Here is a 26,339-nt window from a genome sequence, read left to right on the forward strand (position 1 = left end):
TGTGTGTGCTTGTAGGAATAACATAGGGAAAGTTGCATTAGATGTGCTCTATGCTCTTTGATTAAAGATTTTGATTGCTCTATCCCTTTTAGTTACGATTTTCATTGTTCCAATCAAATGAAAGGAACATTTCTCATTTTAGTTGCATTCTAGGAGTTTCAGAAACATCATGCGGTGAACCTGAGAGACAAAGTCTTAAACAAGATCAACTTAGAAGTTATCTCAATTAACCTAATGGAGCATTGTAACTTCACGCATAACATTTAGAGGTTCTAGGCTAGAGACATGTTCCGACATTGTTAAGCATAACAACGGTAATTAATTGTTTTTGATACATTATGTGTGTGGTAGCTCATTCCCCGTACGTAAGATATCTTAGCTCATCTACGTATCTTCGAGTATATAGGGCGGTGTTATAGTACGAAAAGTATAAAGGAATGCTCCCATCGTGTGGTTTCGCATTAAACAGTGCTAACATTGATTGGGCCTCCACGTACTTTTGGGTATATATGGGAGGACTACATTAGGATGCTATTCATCCTTAGGTAACCGAGTCGGCCACCTCGTACACTGTGATACAATGAACATAGGATTTGGGGAGATTGCCTGCACATATGTTAAGTCCTTGGTTTACTAAGGAAGTATATTGTAGTTCACAGTTGCTTGGCAATCCTTTTGCCTATATTACCCTCCTTTTGTTTATTTATTTTTGTAATAAAATAAATCAGTAATTGTGGAGGAACATCAACCTTTACCCCATTGTTTGTAGAGGACAGTGAGTAAACAACCTTTACACTCTGAAGCTACACCTAGTTGGCAAAATCCGTCTCATTTAACTTAGTCCAGTACATCATAAACTTCTGGTTCTTCATCTAATTTACCAGATTCACCTATACCGGTAAGTACTGTGACCCTAGTTACTCCTACAATTACTAGTACATCTGCTACTGAAGTGGAACCTTTACAATTACTTGAGGACACTAAAAGTGAACTTAGTGAAATGCTAATTGAACTGTACAACAAGACGTTGACCCTCAACCCAAAGTTATTCAACAAGAAATTACTTCTGAACTTGAATCTCTTCAACTAGAAGTTGATGTTGAACCTATCATAGTTCAACCAGAAGTTGTTCAAGAAGCTCATCCTGAACCCAATGTTCTTTTACCAGAACACTTGGATCTTGAAGTTGAATAATCACAAGTTGTTCCCATACGGAAAGACGATTGGCCAGTTTATTCTCAGACATCTCTAACTGTTGGGACTTCCCATTTACCGCAGAGTCAAACACCAGAAATCTATTACAGACCTGAAGGTGAAATCCTTCCACCTTGTTTGATTGCTATTGATGAGGAATCTGAAGAAGAAACATCCAGAACTCAAACTCATTTTTTACCAGGGCTTTATCTTTATCCTTATACTCCTCATTTTAGTGCTCCTTTTGATTGTGTTTACTTCAAACTCTCGTTGATTCATTAGGAAACTTGGGTCATTTGACTATGGCCAAACCAACATCCCAAACTGTACCATTTGTTACAGTTGCAGAAGAATCTACTATCGCTACTTCTACGATGTTTACCACAACACTTGAGTCACATCTACATGGTGTTCTTTCCATCCCACCAGGTTACTAATCATTATCTGGAACTCACTTCAATGTTGCTTCTAGTCCATGGTCTTCACCCATGTCATCCACAGGAATTTTACTTGCTCCTTCACTTATAGATACTGAATAGTTTGATACATAAAGTGAATATCAATTTGGTCCATTTGGTTACTGTCTAATGTATCCACTTTTCATTGGATTACCTCCATATGGAGAGAAATATGCCCAATCTGCTTATCCTCCATTTTCTGGGGGGCAGTCATATGGCAGTATATTTCCATCTTTAGGTCATCCCGGAATGACTGTTTGTCAGTGGCAACCTACAATTCCTGTTTAACCAAGGCCTGTGTATCCATCACAACCAATGCAATCTATTTCATCCATACTTACTACTCCTGTTGTTACAACTTTACCACAGTCACAAGATTAGTTAATTGTATCTCAACCATTGCAAGTTGGTCCTTCAACCTCTGACCCTCAAGTTTCAGGTTTACAGACTCAGTCTTCTCAGGCCATTTTACAACAACCGTTTCTGCCTGCAATCCAACAACCTTTGGCCAGTTTACCATTAACTTGAATGACTTAGACTTATACTGGTCTAATTTATTCACAACTTGGTCAAACTTACATTGGTGGGCAACAACAATTACATCAACAACCGTGGTAACCACAATATCAACAACAAAAATTCCAATATTACCAAACTTATCCTCGACTTGATCAAAAAGCCTATGCTAGGTTTGGTCAACAACAAGTTTACCCAGGTCCTCTTCAACAAGCCTATGCTGGGTTTGGACAACAACAAATTTATCCTGGTGCCCAACAACCACCTTATATTGGATATGCTCAACAAACCTACCCTTGTCAAGGTTACCAGCAACATATTCCTTATGCCGGTATGCAAAGGCCTATTGCCTAGGAAATTCCATCTTACCCTGGTTATGCTCAACCCGACCTAAACCGACAGTTTCCTTTTGTTGCAACACTTGAATTACTGGATTTAAATCAGCTTACCAATGATCCAATTCTTTATGCACCTTGGTGGTCAGTGATTCCTCACAAATTGCCTTCTGATATTCCTAACTTCAATGGAAACCTTGGAGAAGATCCTTCCTACCACATTATGACTTTTCATTTATGATGTTCATCCAGCTCCCTAAATGATGATTCAGTTAGACTACATTTTTCCAGCGAACACTCACTAGTCCTGCTGCAAAGTGGTATATTGAATTACCATGAGATTCATTTGACAACCTCACATCCTTAGCCACCATATTTTTAATCCAGTTCCAGTTACCCATCACATATGAAACTGGAATGGAATTGTTGACTAAATTTAAATAGACCACTGCTACTCAAATTTCTAATCATATTCATGAGTGGCGTCGTCATCATTGAATGCTCAAATTTTTTTTCCTAATCTAATTTTAGCTGAGTGGTTTATCAAATCCTTGTTTCCATCTATCACTGAGGATGTGGCTAAAGGAGGAGTTGTTACTGAAGATCAAGTAATTTCTCATTCCCAATAATTATACTTGATTTATATTAAGTCTGGCACGTTCTATGACAAAATTCCAAATGCACCCAGACTAGCTTTTACTATTCCACCACCTCCATCTAGTAAGGACTCTCATGTCAGTGACGGTGTGATTAGTTCTTCAAGCACACAAATAGTAAGTAGACCATCTAGTCAAACACTTATTATTTCAAATCAAACTTCTAGTGCACCTGATAATACACTTTCTTCCAAAATAAATGTCATGTCATCGGACAAAGGTAAAAATCAAAAGCAACAGGGAAACAAGAAAAAGGGGAATGCTAAAAAGAAACAAAATCCTCCACCTCAAGAGAAATCATCTGATTCCTCTTCTCTGGATAGGAAACATCATTACCCATGTTTAATCTGTAATGACGAGCACTTTACAGGAGACTATCCTCACTGCTCTGAAGTTTCAAAACTCCTTAAGACTTCTAGTTCATCCATTGTGTTGGAAGACCCTTTTCCAAATCCAGAAACTTATTTGGTTGCTACAAATCATGCTTCCACTTCCCAAGTGCTTATGCTATCTGCCACTAAGCCTAAAACTCATTTTTTGGTGACTACACGAAGTAAACATTATGGTAATCCATCATCATCATTGAATAACCAGGCTACAGATCAACCCAATGCTTCAACTTTGACTTTGTTTGATTCCATTCCACCACCTATTACACCATAGTTAACAATAAAACCGCCTAAGGGATTTGTGCATAAATATACATTCAACCCTCGAGCTCGAGTAGTGCAAAATTATACCATAGTAGAATATTTGGCTCAGTCACCTTCTGCTATGTCGACGCTTGAGGGCTTCAAAATTGTCCCTCCCAGAAGCATGCTTTATTGTCAGCAATTGGTGGAATTGATCCAATGTATTCCAATCTTGTGGTTTTTAACCATGCAGGTTATACGCCACAATTACCAACACAGTTGGCATTCTTGATCCAAGTAAAAGATTTGAATAAACTTGTTCACTGAACCGTTGTTGACGAGGGTGCATCTACTTGTATCATGTCAATGAATTGCTAGAAAAACTTGGTTCACCACCTTTGTCACGCTCACCTACAACCTTAAAAGCTTTTGACGGTCGCACTTATACACCTTGTGGAGTTTTAAGTAACCTGAAAATAGAACTAGGGGAAAAAACTATAATTGTTGAAGTTGAGGTCGTTGACGAACCCTTTGACTACAAAATTTTACTAGGAAGACCGTAGGTTTACACTATGGCTGTTGTGGTTTCGACATACTTTCGTATGATCACTTTCCCTCATAAAGGAGGAATCAGATTAATTGATCAACTCGCCTTCTCCACCTCTAGTTCACAGGCAACTCGAAGCATTTCGTTAGTTCACGTACCCCAACTATCTCTTTAGAATTTTGGAGTAGGTCTCTTCAAAGATTCTTCCATAATGGGTACCTTTTCGCTACCGTCACCATCACAAATGGCGGAAGTTGCAAAAGTTGAGACTTGTAACATGATATCTTCCACTTCATCTCATTCATGGAAGATTTCCAATAATTTTGAAGTTGATATGCATAATGAAACCATGCTGCTAAGCCCCATTGAGCTTGCATAGCAATCAATCTTTTTGGCTTGCACGAAAAATCCAAATCCATCATCACCAATTGTATGGGTTGATCATTCGTTAGAATATGGTACTTCTTTTGATCCTTTTCCACGTACATTTTCTATTGATGAATGAATCATCCAATCAATGATGACAAAAGAAGAACCATGGGCAGATTATCATCATCGATCCCATCTTCCAGATCACATAGAAGATATTTCGGATCAACTAAATCACCCTTCAACTATTGATTTCCTTTCAAATTCTATTTTTATAGACATAGTCGATTCCAAATGAAACTTATCAAATATCGAAGAAACCATTTATATCAATATTTCGACCAAACCTGGAATTGTAGAAAACATCCATGTTGGAAAATCTTGTTCTCCATCAGAACTTGAAACTTACCATGCTCTTTTCGTGAATTCCATGATATATTTGTCTGGTCATATGAGGAAATTCCAGGTATTGATTCTAGTATAGTTGAACATGAAATTAGAATGTATCTTGATGTCAAACGAGTATGACAACACCTCTGTCCTATTCATCCAAAGAAGGCTGCTGCCATAAAAGTAGAAATTGAAAAAATTTTGCATGCTGGTTTCATTTACCCCATTCCACTTACCGATTGGGTTTCCAATCTTGTTCCTATCATGAATAAATAAGGAAAAATATGAGTGTGTGTTGATTATAGGGATGTTAATAATTCTTTTCCAAAAGACAACTATCCCACTCCCTTTATCAACCAGATAATTGATGACTCTGCCAGATGTGAAATATTTTCATTTATGGATGGCTTTTCTGGCTATAATTAGATCAATATCAACCTAGAAGACGAATATAAAATTGCCTTTATTTGTCCCTCGATCACATTCTTATATAGGAAACTCCCTTTTTGTTTGAAGATCGTTGGTGCAACTTTTCAGAGGGCAATGAATTATGCGTTCCATGACATCAAACACATTGTTCAACCCTATCTAGATGATTTACCTGCTCATTCCCGGAAATGGGTTGATCACTCGCAACATGTGAGAGCCATCTTTTTACAGTGTGGACACTACAAAATTTGACTCAATCCACATAAATTTGTGTTTTGTGTTGGTTCTGGTCATTTGCTTGGTTTCATAGTGACTAAAGAAGGAATTCGACTCAACCCTTTGAAGGTTAAGGCAATTCTTGATCTGCCTCCACCTTCCAATTTACTGTAGTTACAAAGACTCAAAGGGAAGGCTAACTTTGTAAGGAGATTCATTCCCAACTATGCAAAAATGGCTAAAGGATTTACTCATCTTTTGAAAAAGTGAATTCCCTTCCATTGGGATGAGGTTGTGCAAGCTTCCTTTAATGCTCTCAAAGGTACCTTGATCTGACCATCATTAATGTATGCCCCTAATTATCAAAATGACTACTCCATGTATCTCGCCGTTGTAGATACAACCATTGCTATGGTTTTAGTCTAAGAAGAAGATGGGATTGAACATAGAATATATTATTTGAGTCACAATCTCAATGACACAAAATTTAAGTCCTCTTACGTCGAAAAACTAGCTTTGGCTACTGTTCAAGTTGCACAGAGATTTTGCCACTATATCCTGCTCCGAAAGACCAATGTCATTTCAGATTGCAACCCTATGACATATATCTTGTCACGTCAATTGCTGGGGGGAAAATATTCAAAATGGAACATCATTTTTCAGGAGCTTGATTTGGAATTCATCAAATCCAAGTCAAATAAATCTATAGTTTTTGTCGAGATTCGTTGTGACCTTCACTCTACCGACATCGAATCAACAATGAAGCCATCAATTCCAAATGATTCTCTATTTCTTATTTCATCATCTAATGCTTGGTATGGAGATATATTGATCTATCTCCAAACCCAAACATTCATGCCCGATACCTCTTGCTTCCATCAACTACGTATTCGATATCAAGCCAAAGATTATTTGATCATTGGCAACACCCTTTACCGTCGTGGTATCGATACAATTTTAAGGAGCTACCTCACACATGAGGAAGCCTAGAAAGTTTTGAATGATTTCCATTCTGGTGCTTGTGGTCGAAATTTATCTAGTTATGATACCGCGCAAAAGATTCTTTATGCTGGTTACTTCTGGCCAACTATATTTAATGATTGCATTATTGTTGTGGGAAGTTGTCATGAATGCCAGATTTTTTACTGTAAAACTCAATTACCACCTGCACCACTACATCCTATTGTCGTTTTTGATCCATTTGAAAAATGTGGCATTGATTTCATGACATGTAACCCTACATCGACCAGGGGGCATGGGTATAATATTGTCACCGTGGACTATTTTACGAAATGGGCTGAGGCAATGCCTACATTAAACAACAGTGGTGAGATGGCTGCTCTTTTTTTCTTCAACCATGTGGTTGCACGGTTTGGTGTACCACAAGCTATAGTTACAGATCATGGTTCACATTTTCGCAACCATATGATGACTGAATTAACTGCCAAGTTAGAAATTTCGCATGATAGTTCTACTCCTTATTATCCACAAGCTAATGGACAAGTTGAGGCCATCTAAAAAATCCTTAAGTGAATGCCTCAATGAATGATAGGAGTTCACAAATGAAACTAGTATTTGATCCTGTACTCAACTTTGTGGGCTTACCGAACCTCGGTGAGAAATGAAACTGGATTCACACCTTTTCAATTGGTGTATGGTCTAGAGGCAATCTTGCCTGTACAATGTGAAATTTCATCATTAAAACTTGCAATTGACCTGTTACCCGACACTTCTAATGCAGAAGCATGTTTCTTAGAACTCATCCATTTAGATGAAACACGTCGTGAAGCTGCATTGGCCAACGAAGCACATAAGAAATGAATTAAGGTGCAATACGACTGAAATTTCAAGCCTCGCATATTCTTAGAAGGAGACCTGGTCTTGCTTTATGGGAAGATGATAAATTAGGAGCAGGGAAATTTGAACCATTATGGATGGGCCCCTATATTGTCAAGAATTTTTTGGCAAAAGGTGCCTACAAGTTAGTTGATTATGATGGAATTCCATTGTCATAGCCCTGAAACAGGTTGTATCTCAAACACTAATATGCTTGATTTTACGTAGTAAAAAACACTGTATATATGCTTTGATTGTGTGTGTGTGTGTCACAGTGTGACTTTTAGAGTTTTTATGTGGTTAAGTAATCTGCTTTGCATTTGTTGTAGATGTTGATCTCTAGAACCATTTGTTGGTTATGCCGATGGTGCTAGTCATAGTACGTAGAACATATCTTCTGCAGCATGGGCCATATTCGATCCAAGTGGCGAGTTAGTGAGTTTTCAAGGGATTCGTAGTGGTCCTTCTACGAACAATATCGTTGAGTATATCACATTGATCGAACTCCTCTCTGATACCATTTCGCTTGGTATTTGACAAATCATCATTAGTCTAGACCCACAACTTGTCGTACTACAACTTACAAATGTTTATATCGTCCAAAATCTAACTATTTATTGTATGTTCCTAGATTTTGTCTCTTGGAAAGACATTTTAATTGCAGGAACTTTAACATGCTAACTGATTCTTTAGCAAAATATGTGTTAAACAGACATTTACAACACATGTAAAAGTAAATTTTCAATTCACATAAATAGTTAAATAGGATTGCACATAACCATACAAAAACACTGAAAGTAAAATAGATAGATGTTTAAATTTTTTACAAAATTTGTTTCCAAGATATGTTGGTCATCTGACCTCAAAACTCAAAATGTATACAATAAATCATCCTAAGTAGACCTAATGATGCTCATGATAACAGGTCACTGCCTAAGCTATCATGAGGAATAGCCTCATCCAACAGTTAGGTACACCAATAGTATGGCGTTGCAGTCTCATCGGTAACTCCTCGATCCGGACATCCGGTATAGCGACGGTTAACCCCTCTATATGATCCTACAACCCCACCAGTGTCTCAGTCAAGTCCAAATCTTGGAGAGCTCCTCTTCTGACATTTCTTTGTGCTGGTTCACCCGCATCCTGTTGATGACCCATTAGCCTAATAGTACCAACATCTGCATGCATGAGAACATTTTTAGTTTAGTCTTGGAAACATCAAGAAACACAAAAACATTGAAAACCTTATAAAATCAAAACACATGGTCAAAACAATTTACCTAAAGCACCCCATTGAGCACCCACTAGTAACCTCAAATCTGGATCTCCGCGAAATTCTATCTCTTCAGATGGATGCTCCTTGACGTCAATGTTTTGTCGACTGAGACAACTGAAGAATGCCGAAGGAAATGAGATTGATTATTGACTAGCATGTCAAGCCATCAACTCAACCCATCTCTGCATTCGTGGATCTCTACGAAAAGTCAAACTCAGTGACACATGTTGAGGTTTCCTCAATGGAATTCTCTCCAAAGTAAAGGCAATAAAGATTGAACAATATCTATTATTTATCTTACCACTCCTTACTTTGGTTAGTTGCTCTTTCATTGAAGAGAGAACTGTCCCACACTAGTTGAATTTAGTTGGCTCAAGAAATTCGAGTGCATACTACATGTATGGTATGTTCGCCAGATGAAGTGTCACACTGCCCGCCAACTTTGTGATAGTGAAAAGGATTGTTTGTGAGGGAAAATCATGAGCATCCCTGATGTTTATCTCCCCATCTTTCCTAGGTTGTGTACCTGGCTGACATAATTGACGAATGTAGTCCCTCACTAATTCACCCCACAGGAAGAACCTGAAAGAGATATGGGGGCACCACATCTCAAAAATCGTGTAAGGATGTAAATATCATCGATCAATATAGGGAGCACTTTGCCCGCTACGTGAAAATCTTGTTCTGCTAGATCCCATGAATGAACCAAGAACTGCAATAGTTCTAGCTATTGCCTCATCCCGAACGACCTGAAATATTTGAATAACCCACAATCTTTGAGGGCCTCAACAGTACCAAGATCATATAGGGAAACCCTATCCTATTCTTCATGTTCTCTTTCACACTAAGTAATAACCATTATGATTTGATCAAACTCCGAAATCAAACCATAGGCTTAGTTAGGATCCATTTCATGCAAAAAGTTGGAGAGTTTTTGCGTAAAACAGAAGAAACAAATTTCTAAACTTCGCCCAGCATAGCCCTAGCCTTGAGACAATGGACTGCATAGTAGGTACCCTTCTGCTTGATTGCACTACAACACATTTTTCGATGTGTTATTTTGTGCTGATCCTAGGGTGAGGTATATTTGCCCTAGGGGCTCGAAAACCCTAAAAATATTGCCTGAAACTAAAAAAGAATGAACTTATATGAAAGAGAAAAGGTAGATCTCCTACCTGGTCCTAACGTCATGAAGAATGATACACAGAATCTCCTGCAATCAATTGCTAAAGCTCGAGGTAAAAACTAGTTCAGAGCATAAAACTGAATGGTAAATATCAAATGGTGAAAGGGACTTGGTGAATTCTTGTTTTATGGTTATTTCATGTTCATTAAATGAATAAAATATAGTTTTTACCTATTTTTACCAATCAAATAGGTATGTTTAATCCGTTTGGTGTTTCTTTGAGTAGGTTCACAACTGATAAAGTGAATTTGACGTGCATGATCATGAATTGTACTTTTGACCAGAGAGCATATTTTTATCTCTTTTTCGAGCTCTATTAAACATCGAAAAAGGAACCCCCCTAGAGTCCTCTTTAAGCTCTTCTTAGACTTGAGAAATATAAAAAGATTGCCGAGCGTTTGTGCTTTTCAACTCATAAATGGATTGGAAACGACATCTACTCAGTATATGTTTAACCCTTTTCCGGACTAAGATAGATTACTTATGAAAAAGGAATACGTTGATCAAACATGGTCAACAGGTTCTCTCTTGTATTATTTTATGCTTTTTTGGACTTGAGAGACAAATTTATGAAAAGGAACTTGTGGAGTTTTCTTTTTGTCCCTTTTCAAACTCTCTGAACATGAAAATGATTGAGTTCTCATTATCGTTAAGCTTGTTAAAACATCAAATAGCGACAAACTTGTCCATCATGACAAGACCAAGTTTCACCTTCGCTAGACCCGTTAAAACATCACATAATGATGGATTCATTCGAAGGGTGGAATTATACTACAAGCATATGTTATCCTCCTCAAGCTTGTTAAAAAATAAAGAGGTATTGATCAGCAATGAGTGGGGAAAATGGGAAAAGGGATAAATCACTATATGATAGCAAGTCCCTGTTGAACATGACACTTTCACTTCATCTCTATGACTACTTGGGTTGGGTTATCTGCTTGATGGTTATCATACCTATGGTCTATCACACCATCCATCACTTTTGGTTTTGGTTCAATGTTGCTAATTAATTCAGTGCCACTGACATGTTCAAGAGAAGTAACTCAATAAACTTCATCCTTTGCAATACTCATAAACCTTCATTTTCATGACCGCCATTCCTGAGCCTTGTGTCGTGAACCAAATTATGTCTTCAAAATCATTATACTTGTCTCATGTCATTGATGGGGAATACATCAAGGCCCTCATGCGACGACTCGCTTGTTGTCAACATCAGCACATCATCTAGGAAGTTGACTTAAAAACACCCTTCCAGTACCTTGGGGATTTCATACATCAATGGAAATTTTCTCGCTTTCGGTGACAAGTTGACATCACTGGCCTTTGACCGAAAGACTTTGTATGGTGTTCGACATCAAAACATCTATTCACACTTGCAAAATGTATTGTAGTACCTTGAGAATCATTATCATTAGCAGTGATCTCTCTCACATCTATTAACAGCTTACATGATTGGTTAGTAATCAGATGGTGTCTTCCCATTTTTGACCTCAGATCACATTTTCACATTGTTAGATTGGTACTTGAGCGACCGATTGGATGAGATAGAAGACCCCGGATCTAGTTTCATCCATCTGGGCTGCGATTTCAGAGGAGTACTAAATCATTTGTATGATGGCTTTACACAGATGGTCATCCTATCATGGATCTATATCTGTAGATGGCTATTTGATTTAGGTACATGTAACGAAAAGTTTATATGCTGAGTATGGGTATGCCTTTGCTCAACAATTCGTGAAAAAATGCAAAATATCGTGATGTTATGTATTGTAATCAAGGAAGGTGGCCATCCGCTTCAGATCCTCCTCAACACATCATAAAGCATATCACTCGACATTATCATTCTCTACTTCATGCTTTAAGGGGCAACTGTTACAGGTCTATTTGGGCACAACACTCCTGACATTCAGATCACTACAATTAGGGCTCATCAAATCCTAATTCAGTTGTTACATGCCCTAGACAAGTAATCAAATTGAATGCTTCCATCCATCAAAGTTTCCTAGCTTGAGCCCTACTGAAAAGCCTTCTTGAGACACCAACGTAGCCTTGGTCAGGGGTAACTGCACTACAGTTCCCTTAGGCCCTCTTTCACCTATGCTGGGTGAGAATGAGCAAAATTCATATTGGATTCTCGAAATATTCTCTGATTCTAGAGCATTCTAGAAGGATTCCCAGCTCTTATCTCATCTAATGAGGTCGACTTTGGATAGGATATTGATCAATTAACCTTTTATACTCTCATCCCTTGCTCCATGGAAACAAACTCCAATTTTGGAAAACCATTCAATACCATCATTTATGACAAAACCACCTCCATTTACCTATAAATTGACCACTCATCATAGTGATCGGGAGGCTAGAATTTGACGATTATAGAGAACTATTGTTGGTTTGAGATTTGAGTTCATGTCAAGTAATGTTATGCTACTGGATAGGTGTGATTTTGGTGTGACGAGGGTTGGACTGAAGCTGGATGAGTGACACGGGATCGAACCGAATTGGGTGTAACTCTTCCTTCTACAATAATAGAGTTGTTTATTCCTTTTCTCATATTCTTGTTCATATATATGATGATTATGTGTTTCAATGTTGTCGATTCCATTGGTTTATAGTAGATAGATCATGTATGCTTTGATCGTTGTCGTTTCTATTTCTATTGACATAGGTACAAATTGAGTGGATTCATTTCATGTGGAGCAATGGGAGTAATTCAAAGGAGGTCAAAGAAGTGAAATATTACAAGTAAGTTACTTCATCTCATATATCTACTATAGAAAAAGGTTAAACTACCTTCTTTCTTTATTCTAAGTGCAGCTAACCACTTAGGGAAAATGTGTTTATCTATAGATACAAATTCCATATAACAACGTTGCATAGCTCATTCCTCACATCAACCTCACATCTTTGGCATCCCACATTGCATCTAGGACTTTTCGACACATTGAGCTCAGTTGGCTTGGGGTAAGCCTGCTGCTCATGACTTGTGCTATGTTTCTGGTGCTTTTTGTGTTTCACTTCGTATGAATATTTTCTACTTGATTTCAGTGAGCACTTGACGTCATTTTCATGCATACAAGCTTTTACTAGCACCATTTCATTTTTTGTTTGCATCTCACTGCTATCACGTGTATGATACTGTTTTGCATGGAGAGTCATCGTTACGGAAACTCACTTCACACACATGCATGCTTTCACGTTTTCTGAATCCTGAACTTGTTGTTTGCATGAATGATCATTCACTCTCTTTTGCACTCATCTTTTCATGCATTCAGAATTCTCATGTTTTCAGTCACTCGTCAACCAGACTGGGATGCCATGGCTTGGATGCTGCCTTGCTTGGCTAGCACTATGCATTTCTAGAAGTGAAGACTCTGCCTTCCCTCTAGAAATTCTACAAGTCTAACTAAGAATTGACCTCTAGGCTTGCATTGCACAATTCTTGGAGGCAGTGTCCTATTGGCCCTAGAAATTGCGCAATACAATTTGTTGGTTGCATGTCATTGCTAACTAAAATTGTGCATTGCGTAGTTTCAGTCCTCAACATGCCAGGATGGACTATGCATTGTGCATTTCCAGTAGTCAATCAACCTCCTAAGAGCCCAGACTATGACATACACAGTCTTGACAGTCAGTCTCCCAACCTCCAGGTGGAAATTGCATGACCTTAATGATAAGTCACATAGGTATGTTGCAAGTCATTTCTCAAGTTCTTTTTGGTTTTCAAATCATAGATTGATTTCCATGAGTGTTTCCATGTCTCCAAGTATCTCAGGTGTTGATCTACCTCTCAACAGTATAGGTACAATGGTTTCCAGTAGAGCAGAGTCGAAGACACCATTCAGAGCACATTTGGGGATGTAGTCGATCAAGTGTCTATGAACTTGCCTACCCATGAATACATCAAGTTGTTCATAGACAACGACATTGATATATGACAGCAATGGCATCACAGAAAGTAGCACCATGAATAGCAGCTGAAGGCATCATACCAAATGCAATGCAAGAGGAAGGTTGTTGACAACATAGAGGCAGAACCAAGTTTCAAGCTCAAGCAGATCCACTTGCAATGAAAGCAACTTTGGAGACTCAATCTATGAGGTGACGACATGACATGAAGATCACGCGAAGGCATAAAATGGAACAAAGAAGGGGTTGCATGTGCTGAAGTAGCAACTCAAGGAATAAGAGGAGCTATATAGATGAAAAAATGAATTTCACCAGGAACAGGTATATCAGGGGGCGCAACATGCACTCACAGATGAAACTACACTTGCACAAGTTATAGATCCATCCTAGTACTAGGCACTAAGTAGACATGGTGAGTAGTGTTGTTGATCACATGCAAGGGAATTCAACAACATGCATGTCATTATGCGCACTTATGTGATCCCACCCATTCAGCACACTCACTGAGGAAAAGATAAGAAGCAAGCCCGACTGGAGCTGAACATACAGTTGACAGTTGATGTGCACGACCACCAGCACACACTGGAAGATCAGCACATACACTATGCATGAGTGTTGTGCCGATTTGGCCACACCCAAGAAGACCATGCGGATTCTAGTAGACGAGTTCAATGGAGGAGCCATACCAATGCACTAGGATGCAACAGAGGTAAGAGTTCACTTCAGCAAGATGTCACCATGGAGCACATGAACACCATCATAGATGACCAAGCTTGGAATCAGCTCACCGCCTTCACCATCACAAACATGTCAAAGAGTTGGTCTCACCACAACGGACCCACTATTAGTGATGTCTTACATGGCTTGCTCAAGCCCTTTTGTATCACATGCGCACATGTGCATTCTAATGTCACATCTTGGGAAGTGGAAGTTCAAGTGTCGATAGTTGGATGTAACAGTCATAGAGTAGATGAAGAGTCATGAGGGTAGATGAATTTTCACAAAGGGGAATTTCAAGGGTCACCCCACCCTTTACTATAAATAGAATCTCATAACTCATTGTAAAGGCCTTTGGTGAGCCAAGCTTCCGATAGGACTATCTTAGAGAGAGCTTAAATAGTATTGTAACGAGCCTTGGCTTCTCCACTATGCAGAGCTAGTATATCTCTTTGGAGGAGCAAGCAATTGTGGCTATAATGTTCTGTTGTAGAAACTAGTGGTTAGACATGGATGTATTGTATGACTGGAAATTGCACTTCTTAATATAACAGATCCAACATGTTTCATGCATATGTTGTATTGTATTCTATGCTATCTAGTTTACTCTAAATAATATATGTATTTGTTTGCTTATGCATGCATGTATGGAGTATTCTATATAAGTATGTACAAATCTTTCTAAAATGTGATGTTAGTTTAACTACCACTTTAGATTGCTCACTAACTTTTTTTCCATCTTGTGATGCATCTTTGCTCATGTGCTCCCTTCCAAGCCGCGTACTATTACAGGCTTCCAAGGGGCGCATTCACCTCACCCTCAGTGTGTTAGAACCTCTCATGCACCTTCCTTGACTTACTGTAGTCGTCACACCCTTTCTACCAATAGGGACATTTTACTTGGCTCTGTGTGAAACCGCACTCAAGGCATTACTGTATGACCCACTACTAGGACTCCTACACCAAATGGTCTAATTTTTAATTAGGACTTCTTACCGGGGAGATCCCCTAACATCTTGGTGGGTCCAACACCGTCAATACTATGCTATACATTATACATCATGGAGGAAATTGACTCCAATGAGGCTCTTTTAGCTAATTTTTCATATTAAATAAGATATATATGTTAGCAATACATTTGACTATCACCTTAGGATTATGACCATGATATACTGCAATGCTAGCTACAGTGTATTTATGCTAATGTTTTCTTTCATGCTTGTGAGAATTCATCAAAGTACTAAAGATCTAAATGCATAATCTCATCATGTGGGATGCCCATGATTAATTCTTTCCTCTCAGTGGTAATGTATGCATAGGAAATGTTTGTTGCTTCTTACTGTAGTCATTAAGTCTATCAGTGAATGCTAAAGGTCCACATCATGGATCCAATGAAGCATAGTAGGTAGTTGCCGGTGTAGTGCCAAAGAGATATGTGACATAAAACCATACTCAACAAAAAGTCATATAAAAAAAAAAATTCTAATTCTAAATGCTAGAGACATTTTACAAAGACATATGTAAATTTGCCATAAAATTAAAAGACATGTAATTTTGCCATGAAATTATTGATGCCAAAAATATCTCCTATAAATAAAAATTTTAAATTCTATAAATTAAAAACCATTTACTAAAAGTATATGCAGATTACATATTCCAAGAAGCTTCAAAATCTAAAAATACTAATTAAACAAAAATCCATTACTAAAATGCAATACAATGTAGGAAAGGCGTATGAATCACTAAAATAGTGCGACACTGATGGGAATGTTCTTAGAGAAACAACCTCCATAAGGCACAAGTCCGTTGGTAATACACATAATGTATGAATCATAATGCGTGATTAATAACACACATTATATATGAACACAACCAATTAATTTCATGGAAATTACTTCTATGATGCGATGCATGAAAGGGAAGGGATTTTCATATTGTGGGCGAGAAGAGATGTCTTCCCACCATGTATGCACATTTCTTCTGGACAAAATGGTATGGCCCTTTCCAACAACATTCACCACATAATGTAGGTAAGGAAGATGGTGCAGACCCGCGAGGGTAAACGAATCTCTAGCCAAATATTTTTTCATGGACATCCACTCATCGTCCACATCCAATACTTTACCCATCTTGTCCATGTTACTATCCAACAATAGCTCATCTGTGGGGCCTAATCCTTTCATCGGATTTATGAAAACCTTCTCCATTATTGCACAAAATGAAGGATTGAATTGTTGCGACTCTACCTCGCACCATTGTTCAACCATCGCTTTCTCTATGATTGTTCTCCAAAAGATCGTAGCTACTACCATGGAATTTCTTAGCCAAATACTTAAAGATTTCTCTCGACTCTACATCAACAACCACATGAATTCTTCTCAAAACAAAACCCTAATACACTTAATTAACTAAAAGGACACTTAATTAACTAGGCTAATTTTAGTATAATGTGATATAGCATGTCACTTTTGGGGCGGATCATTTTTCTATCCAATATTAAGGTTAGAAACTTTAATAGCATTTCACAGTTAGACTAATCATTCTTCTATATAATATTAAACCTAGCAATTTTAATACACTTACAACTAAAATAAAAGAAGCCAAAGTTGGTATAATGTAATATAGCATTTCAGAGTTGGAAAGATCATTCTTCTATCCAATAGTGAGGCTAACAACTTTAATACACTTAATTAACTAAAAGCAAAGAAACCAATATTAATATAATGTAATATAACATTTCACTGTTGAATTGATCATTCTTCCCTCCAATAAAAAAACTAACAATTTTAATATACTTAATTAACTAAAAGCAAAGAAACCAACATTAATATAATGTAATATAAGATTTCAATGTTTATCTCATAATTCCAATATTGAGGCTAGTCCAAACCTAAATTATGTTATAAAAGAATAGTGTAATATTGCATTGCCGATTAAGGTAAGAGCCCCATATTGAATGGCGAGAATTTGTCCAAACGGCTGGAAACATGAAACACAATGAATAAAGAAACCTTAAAGCATGTAGTTAAATATGGAAACATGAAACACAATACTAAACATGGAAATATGGAAACATGAAACCTGAAATCATGTTTTTAGGAAGGAACTTTTTTTCCTTGCTCATTATAAATTTCATCCATAGGACCTCCTATTAGGTTGTTTTAGGAAAACTACATAAAATATAGATTATTTTATATTACTTATAAATATTATTTAGACTTGCTAGTCATGGGATCATGACTTAAGTTGATTGATTTACGTAAATAAATTTTATGATGAATAAATGTTCTTAATTTTGAGAATAATATGAGAAACAATACATGAGTGACGTGGGATTCTTGTTATCTAAGAATTTGTTAAGTGGTTAAATCCAAATGGTGAACCTTACGATGAGGGAAACAACATAATTGGAGAGAAATATTATGTTGGGTTGAACGATAAAATTAGATGGAGAGAAATAATAAGTTAGGTAAAAATATAAACATAGGCACAACTCAATGGAAATGTGTGCTTATGAAGTGGAAAAGAAAAGAGGCTTTTCCTACCTTTAAAAAGAAAAATATCCAAGTAAAGAAAAGAGGTAGACCTTGAAAAAAACATTTCTAGATCAAATTTGTAGGGAAAAAACCTTAAATACCATTGACGGAAAACAATGATGGATAATTGTTTGAATCATTAGAGAAAAGAGGAGGAATGAAGTCTGAGCTTTGGGGGATTTTCCTTCGTGTATTTTCTTAGTTGGGAGGAACATGCCACTTCCCATAGTTTTCCCAAGGAATTCTTTCTATTCAGATTAGTTGTTATTGTACTAAAGAGTAGGATTGAACATGTTTTGAATTGGAGTATTGATTTGAATATTTGGAATAATTGTATCTTACATAACTAGTCATGTTAAACTAGTGAGAGTTAATTAACAGTTTGGTTATAGAATGGTTTCAACGAGACGGAAAATGAGTATTTAGACCACTGGGATAAGAGATAACTGTTATTGATGCATTTTTTCTTGCATACAAAAAGTTTATTTAATGCTCAGACTCTAGGTTTTCATGTTTGATTAGGAATTTTTTACTATTATGCAAGTTGAAGTTGGTTGTAAGAGAGGACAAAGAGAAATATATTATAAAACTAGATAACTATGATTCTCTAACAATAGTATGTAAGAGTCCTAATCAAAACATCTCTATATGTTTACCATGGTTGGAAGATTGTGCATGAAAAAATATAAAGCTTCTCTGTGGGAAAACTTATCAGGCCATGTTGTATAACACTTTTATGTGTACAACTTCTTCATTGTTTTTATGTACCCTTCGGGGAGTCCTAAAGGAACCCATACTATTGTTTTGTAGATACCTATAAAATTAATAACAATTAACAAGGGTTGAGGAACCTAGTTTAAGGAAAGGATTGTAGGCTCGTATCAAACTAGACTATTTAGTACATGTCAAATTATGAACCCCAATAAGGAATATAATACATGTGATAGTGAATATACATGGATCCTATGGAATACTTATATATACTAGAAACCCTTATGATACACGAAGAATGATATGATGAGAAATGAATAAAACCAAACCAGAATGTATGAAAGTTCCCTCTATTTGTGAGTCTAAACATCAAAGAGAATTTGAATGTAACTATGGATGTATAGTTGGAACTGTGTTGGGATTTCAATATCATAGGGATGTTTCCCTATGTTTAATCGAAGGGAACAATTTCAGGCATACACAAGTATTATTATTATTTTTCTACTCCTAAAGGGGCCCACATGTACTACAACTAGAAACAACAAATGATACAAGTAATGTTGGTAAATACTATCTATATAATTTAAAATACATAGTTGTATTATTATTGTTAATATTAATTTTATTGAAAATATAAGTATGTAGAAAATTGTGTAATTTCTATCTCTATAACTAGGTTGAAACAATTGTATTATTAAGAAAACATAGGGAAGCAGGTAACCTCATAATTATTATCTCTACAAATATACATTAAGATTGGTATTAGAACTTAGAATATCATGATAGAGATACTAAAGGCTCACTTAATAATATGAAAGGACATTAAGGGCTGAAAGGTAAACCACCTAGATAAAAGACCCAAAATCAAGGTGAAGTATATGAAATGTAGTTGAGAAATTAGCAATTAGATTTCCAATATCATATCATGAACAAAAGCCTTGATTACGATGAAATTTTTGAAGGTTAATATGAAAGTATGCGTTCAATTATATATGTATTAGATACAAAACATGGGGGCTTCACTCAGTGAACATTTGACATATCACGTGTGTTCATGGAATACTAAGAAGTACCCTTAATTTAACTACATATTCGAAAATACGTCTAAAAATTTATTTATTTAAACCCCTACCAATACAAACCAAATACACCTTCTCAATTTAGAAACCCTATTTTCACTAGGTATTGTATATATCCATTTTTTCATTAACATTTTTTATACCCATTTCTATTTATATCCCTAGTATAGTGACAAGATGCATCTCTTATGACCCCATACGCAGTGTACAATGCACCTTTATTCTTACGATTTACATTGTAGACACATATTAGTTTTCCTACGATGAAATTAATCAACCCACACTAAATCACATATATTTATGATTTGTGGAATTTAATGGTATAAGGCTCACAAGGATGAACATTGTTTTAGGAACACTTATTATGTGTATGTATATAAAATTACATATAAATTGATCTCTATGATGATGCAAAATAAAATGATGAATCATTATGAATACATCCTCACCAAATAAGGTGTTCAATCACAATTCTAGACCCTATATATACAAGACAACTATATACAATGATGGATGGGTCCCCAAACCTCAAATCCATATAAAGTGATGACTTACACCCCCATCACTTGATTATTCATTCACTCACTATCTCTGAAGCAAGGGAAATTATTAAAACCTATTTGGGTATTTGGAGAAGAATAAGGAGATCAACTTCCTTGTGTGTTATTACAATTCATATATGAAAATATTGTTATACTCATGCAGTCATGGTGAATTATGATGGACATGAACAACCACCCTTATTTATATGTAATAAGCTTTATTTTTGTAGTAATTACAGATTACAAGCAATAGACAAGAGAAATTTGTTATTTTTTTCGCAAGTCTTGCATATACAAACAATTGTATAGGAACACTAAACTAGATAAAATATTGCCTAGCCTCTACAATGATGTGAGTTCTTCCCTTGTAAATTCTCAATAAGACAAATTTTATTTTATTTAGAAAAAAAGGGTTTTAAAGGGATCCAAGTTACTAAGTCAAATTATTGTGTCATATTTGTAAACATGTGTGCTTGGTTAAGTATTGTATTTTATGTTGTGATTTTTCTAGTTCACTTATAAGCTAATGCAAAAGCCTTAAGATGTATTGAATCTGAGTTGACACTCGGACAACATATAAAATGCAAAATATAGAAAATTTTAATGACAGATCGAATTCACATAGATTATGCAATACTATAAGTTACATTCAACCTTCAATTATTATCGTGCCTTCTTTAATCCTCTAGTATGGATTATTCCTTCTTCAATGTGAAAGCTTGTTGTAGTGTTGACCTGTAGTTATCACGACTATGGCCTATCCATCTCATAAACATGCACACTTCCATGAAATTAATTATAAAATTGTCTTCTCTATCAAGTTATGTTCAAGGCTCCTTTTCTGACAATGATGAATGAGTGGTTCTATTTCTTCAAGAATAGTTGGCTAGGTTCATTACTTGTATTGTGAAAATCGAGGATTATTCAAGAAATGAAAGAATCCTATATTTAATGGATAACAACTAAAAAAACTCTATTGTGTTAAGTTAATAAATGAAGTCTAATTTTTAGTTTACATTCATATCTCTTTCGGGGAGGTCTTCAATGGTGTTCTCTTGAGATTTAGGTTTTGGGATTTACCTTATTCCTCCATTTGATTCAATACTTCAAATTGATTTTCTTGATCTACAGGTCCTTTTATTTTTCTAGTGGCAACAATGGAGATTTGGGCCCTGATCCATTACCTTTAGTGATTTTTGTACCTCCATTCTATTGATTGTCACCCTTTGCTTTGCCTGTTCCATTCCTCCTCTTATTCCTCATTCTTTCAAAATTCCGACATTCATGGAAAATTTTGCACTTGAAAGGGAAGTAGTAATAATCCACCTACCGATAATGAGATTGGTTGTCCAAATGGAAATTAATAATTGTTGGTAGCCAATATATCAACCTAAAGTGTTACCATTGTTTCAAAAAAGGTATCTTCATTCCAATAATGACAAGGTTTTACAGGCCATTTTGTCACAACTGGTCAATAGGCATAAACACTAGATAAATTAAGATCCTTAAACACTATGTCATGATCCCTTCACAAATCTCTAAACATGACCTCTATAAAAAAATTTAGATTTTGGGATAAATTTCTCGAAAACATTGTTTTAGCCCTAACGCACCTTGCGTGCTTGACCACCTACACTCAACACATGTTACATACCTAGGCACCAATGCTCGTTAGCACATTTTTCTCCCTTCTGTAGGTGCGTTGATTTTAGAAATTCGAGAAAAATAACAAATATCTCTTATAGGAATTTGACTCTCATCACCTTTTTGATCAGATTTTATTTCATTCTTTATTTCTTCTTGTCAATTCGAGTTTGTATACATATATTGATTGTTAAATTTGAAAAGTAATTTTACATTACAGCTATAGTCTGTGTCATTTATTTTCATCAGCAATCAAGTTTCTTTCATATGTTTCATTGCATATAGGTAAATAATTATTTTGATTGCATATAGGGATTTAATTTTTATTGGAATAGCGAAGTTGAGGAGATCAATTGTTGCATCATTTGTTTGTTGCATTTTTATTTTATTTCTTCTTCCCCTATTATTGAGAGTGTTGGACCTACCAACATTCAAGGGGATCTCCTTGATACGGATTCCCAACTAGACCTCACACTGTTTGGGATAGGAGCCCCATCCAGGATATGTCCCAACTACCACTTACTTTAACATTTTCCTTTGCTTTAATTGTCAACAAAAGAGAGAGAAACACATATGTGCCTTAAAAAATTAAGCTACTATGCCCAATGATTGTTGAATTTCAAGTTCATCAAGGTTCTTCTACCATAGAGAGGAGAGAAAAAGAGTCTCTAAGAGAGAGGTAATAGTCCCACTCTAATAAAGACACACATGAACAAGAATTCCTCATCTAACATCTATTGGAATAGTGCACAAAGGTGTGGAGATTGTCACAAGCATCACAACATGTTCTCACTTAGATAATTACTAAAATAACATAAATAGTTGAACTATCTTAGTATTGGTAAAAGTAAACATGAATCACAAACATTCATAGAATAGCATTAAAAACATTCATAATCTATGTATGAAAAACTGTTGGTCGTCAGGCTTCAATTGTTAAGTAGCTTTCCCAAGATATATGAATACAATGAACATCACTTCCTCCAGTAGTGGAGCGTTGCAGCCATTAATTCCTCCCCAAAATTTTAAAATTCCTTTACATGGGAAATGATGATCTATTTACAACATTAGGAGTGACCTTTCATATCCTCATGACTCTTGACCTTCTAAATTCTAGTGACCTTTGGACCTTTGAAACCTTTGAAGTTCGAAATGGCTATTAGAATTACATATGACTTTTGGTATTACATATCCTTTGGAATTTCGTGACTTTTCTACTTGTTTGTATTTTACAATGATTACAATAATACATCTTTTTCTTCCATATCATCATATGATGAAACTCTACATGTCAATATATTAGATGAATTAGACATTGTAGTGATTGATTAAATGGATCTACTTTAGTGGTGACATGTTTTCCACTATGTCTATCTTTTGTCATCATCTTCTCATGGTGCTTCCACCGTCCAATAGGTATTCAACCTTGGAGTCATCATGGTGCTTTGATCATCAAGTTTTAGGTGTGTTCTTGTTTCTTCTTGTGCTTCCTTCATTTATCCTCTTTGTCTGATCTTCCTTGTGTGTTTTTTTCGTAAGGTTACTCGAATACCTGTTTTTGTAATCACTCATGACGAGATACTATCAATATGAAAATCTCCTATGCTACCATGTTTTATGTACATTTTCTTGTGTATGTCCTTTTAGTATGATTAAAATGGTAAATAAAGCTTCAGGTTCTAAGCTCAAACTGAGAAAGGCTAAAGGATGGAGGAGAAGTATCTTTAGGGCTTAAACATGCACTCATGCTCCCTAAGGAATAAAGAAAACAAGGCAGGGCGCATGTTGCAAGTTCAAAGGAAGAAGGGGAAGGCTTCGGGCTTCCCAAGTGCGATATGCACTGAAGGGAGGGAGAGAGGATGCAGTCCATACTCTTGAAGGTTGAAGGCTAAGGCTTTATGCCTTTCAGGTGTTGTCATGCACCTAAGAGGCCTCAAGAAGGGCGCAGAGCACAATATTGAAGATCAAAGGTTGAGGCTTCATGCCTTCAGGGCACAATAATGCACTCAAGTTAGTTTATGAGGGTAGATGGCACATCAGATAAGGTTGAAGGGTAGAGGCTTGGGTCTTCCGAATATGCGAGTGAGCTCAAGGAGGGCTTACTTCTTCAATTCAAATGAGTGTGATCAAGGAAGAATTAGTCACATTTTGAGGGCACAATTGACAATAGAGAATGGGCTTCGTGCTTTTAAAGTGTGCCTAGCTTTATGAGAGAGCGCAACGTGCACTTCCTAATAACAAAGGGTCACCCATCAAGGCTTCATAGTGCTCTCTAAAAGGGGTGACCAATATAATTCATGGACATAAAAATACATGCAACAAATACTCACTCATCAAGAAAACTTTTACAGACTTGATCAACAATGAATATACATCAAAACACAACTTTATGCACATTGTCCAATTACAAATAGTGAAGCTTGGGCGACTGCGACTGAGAAGCATCATTTTACAATAAGAAAGGTGTTGCGATCATGAAATGCATATTAGGATATTCAAATCAATACAAAAAAACTTAAGAACACTCAAAACACATGAAACAGCACAAAAAAACACTTGACACGACAATGATGTAGGCTCCAAAACTCAAATGTAGTGAAATTTTGAAGGGTGTTGTAGCAACAACAACACTTAGTAGCACACTAGATTAACTTCAAATTCTTTATTCTGGAATAAACTTTTAGTTAGGGGTAAGACCTTTAGGAAGTATTGATCACCCCAAGTTCCCCCTTTTGTCGTAATTCCATACATAGCAGATTCTATTTTCTCTACTTGGTTGACCTCAGACAAGGATACACTGTATCACAATTGATTTAATTTAGGAAAGGGTAATGTGCAAGGTGAGTTTATAATATTTAGAGTATATATCTTTCATGTCTGGAGTTGCTTTACTACCAGCAAGCCTCGACAATACCCCAGAGGTGTCACCTTAGGAGCGCAAATTTTGTTTCACTACTAACAAGCCTGGATAGTACCCTAGTGAAGTCACTTGCTTCACCTCCCTACACAAGAAGATTTTCTCTTATTTTGCCCTTTATTTATTTATTTAATAGAACTATTCATTGGCACTTATTATTTGGAATGGTCAGAAGAGGGATCCAAACTTTTTTAGAGTAGAGGAGGTTTCCCCTTTAAAGAAGTATTTTGAGACCTCTGATTCACGTTTTCTTGCTTTATATTTTCCCCTTATTCATTATATACTAGATTGGACAAGCATTAATACACAAGTAGAAAAATTCCAAGTTGATTAGTTCAGGTGTTATCATAAGCATGGGTATAGTAGTTTCCCTCAAGGTTCACTCTTTAGAATATCGTATTTTACATCTGGACTTACCTCAACTAATGACACTTTCCCAAACAATGGGGAATAATTAGAAAACCAAGCACTTTTGTTATCACACTTCTCTTTAATAACACTACAAAGTTCTTGGGCCATGAAATTTTACACATAGCTCTTATTTATGTATAATGACCAACAATTAGACATGAATCAACATAATATAATAATAACATTACACACAAGTGACTTAAACATAATAAAAGATAGTGCAAAGACAATATGTAAAAGGAGTACAAAGCATAGCTGTAATTGAAAATAATATTTTAGGTCTCGGCCATTAACGGGTAGTGGGTCAGTTATCTCGTCCAAATATTTGAGCTTGAAAGCCTTGTCGTGGAGTTTCTCTTCTACTATGTATGATCAAATCCACAAATGCTGGAACTTTATATGTTTACCTTTGTCCTCATGGGGTTTATGCCATCTAAGAAGTAGGTCACAGATAGAAAATCTCTTCACACCTATGCATTTTCTATGAAACCAATGCTTTATATGGTGCTGATGAATAACAAATTGTTCCTTGGCTTTGAGCCGCTCTTGCTCGAGTTTTAGTAAAGTGTATATCCCATTCTGAACCAATAAGCAAGGTTTACCTTGTGACTCTTCAGAGAGTTCTAAGGATGGGAGGTACAAGTTTGGAGGCAAGATAACTTCTCTACGATATACCAGAAAGTATTATGAGGTATTCACGGAAGGCTTTGGGATAACATAGTCAACCCAAAGTGCATTAGTCAAAGAAGTATATCAGCTCTTGTTTTAAAATAAAATAGTATTCTTAATAATTTGAATAATATTTTTATTAGTGGATTCACCTAGACCATTTT

At 36.2% G+C, this 26,339-nt stretch overlaps 1 pseudogene; it reads right to left on the reverse strand.

Moving 5' to 3' along the window:
• Positions 1-16,563: 16,563 nt before the first annotated feature.
• The window catches only part of LOC149192524 (glutathione S-transferase F10-like), a 31,643-nt pseudogene continuing 21,867 nt past the window's right edge, over positions 16,564-26,339 (reverse strand).

The sequence above is a fragment of the Pinus tabuliformis genome, chromosome 2_2 (genome assembly GCF_031772625.1).
Source record: "Pinus tabuliformis cultivar Carrire ecotype Pingquan chromosome 2_2, CPIR1, whole genome shotgun sequence".
Classification (NCBI taxonomy): domain Eukaryota; kingdom Viridiplantae; phylum Streptophyta; class Pinopsida; order Pinales; family Pinaceae; genus Pinus; species Pinus tabuliformis.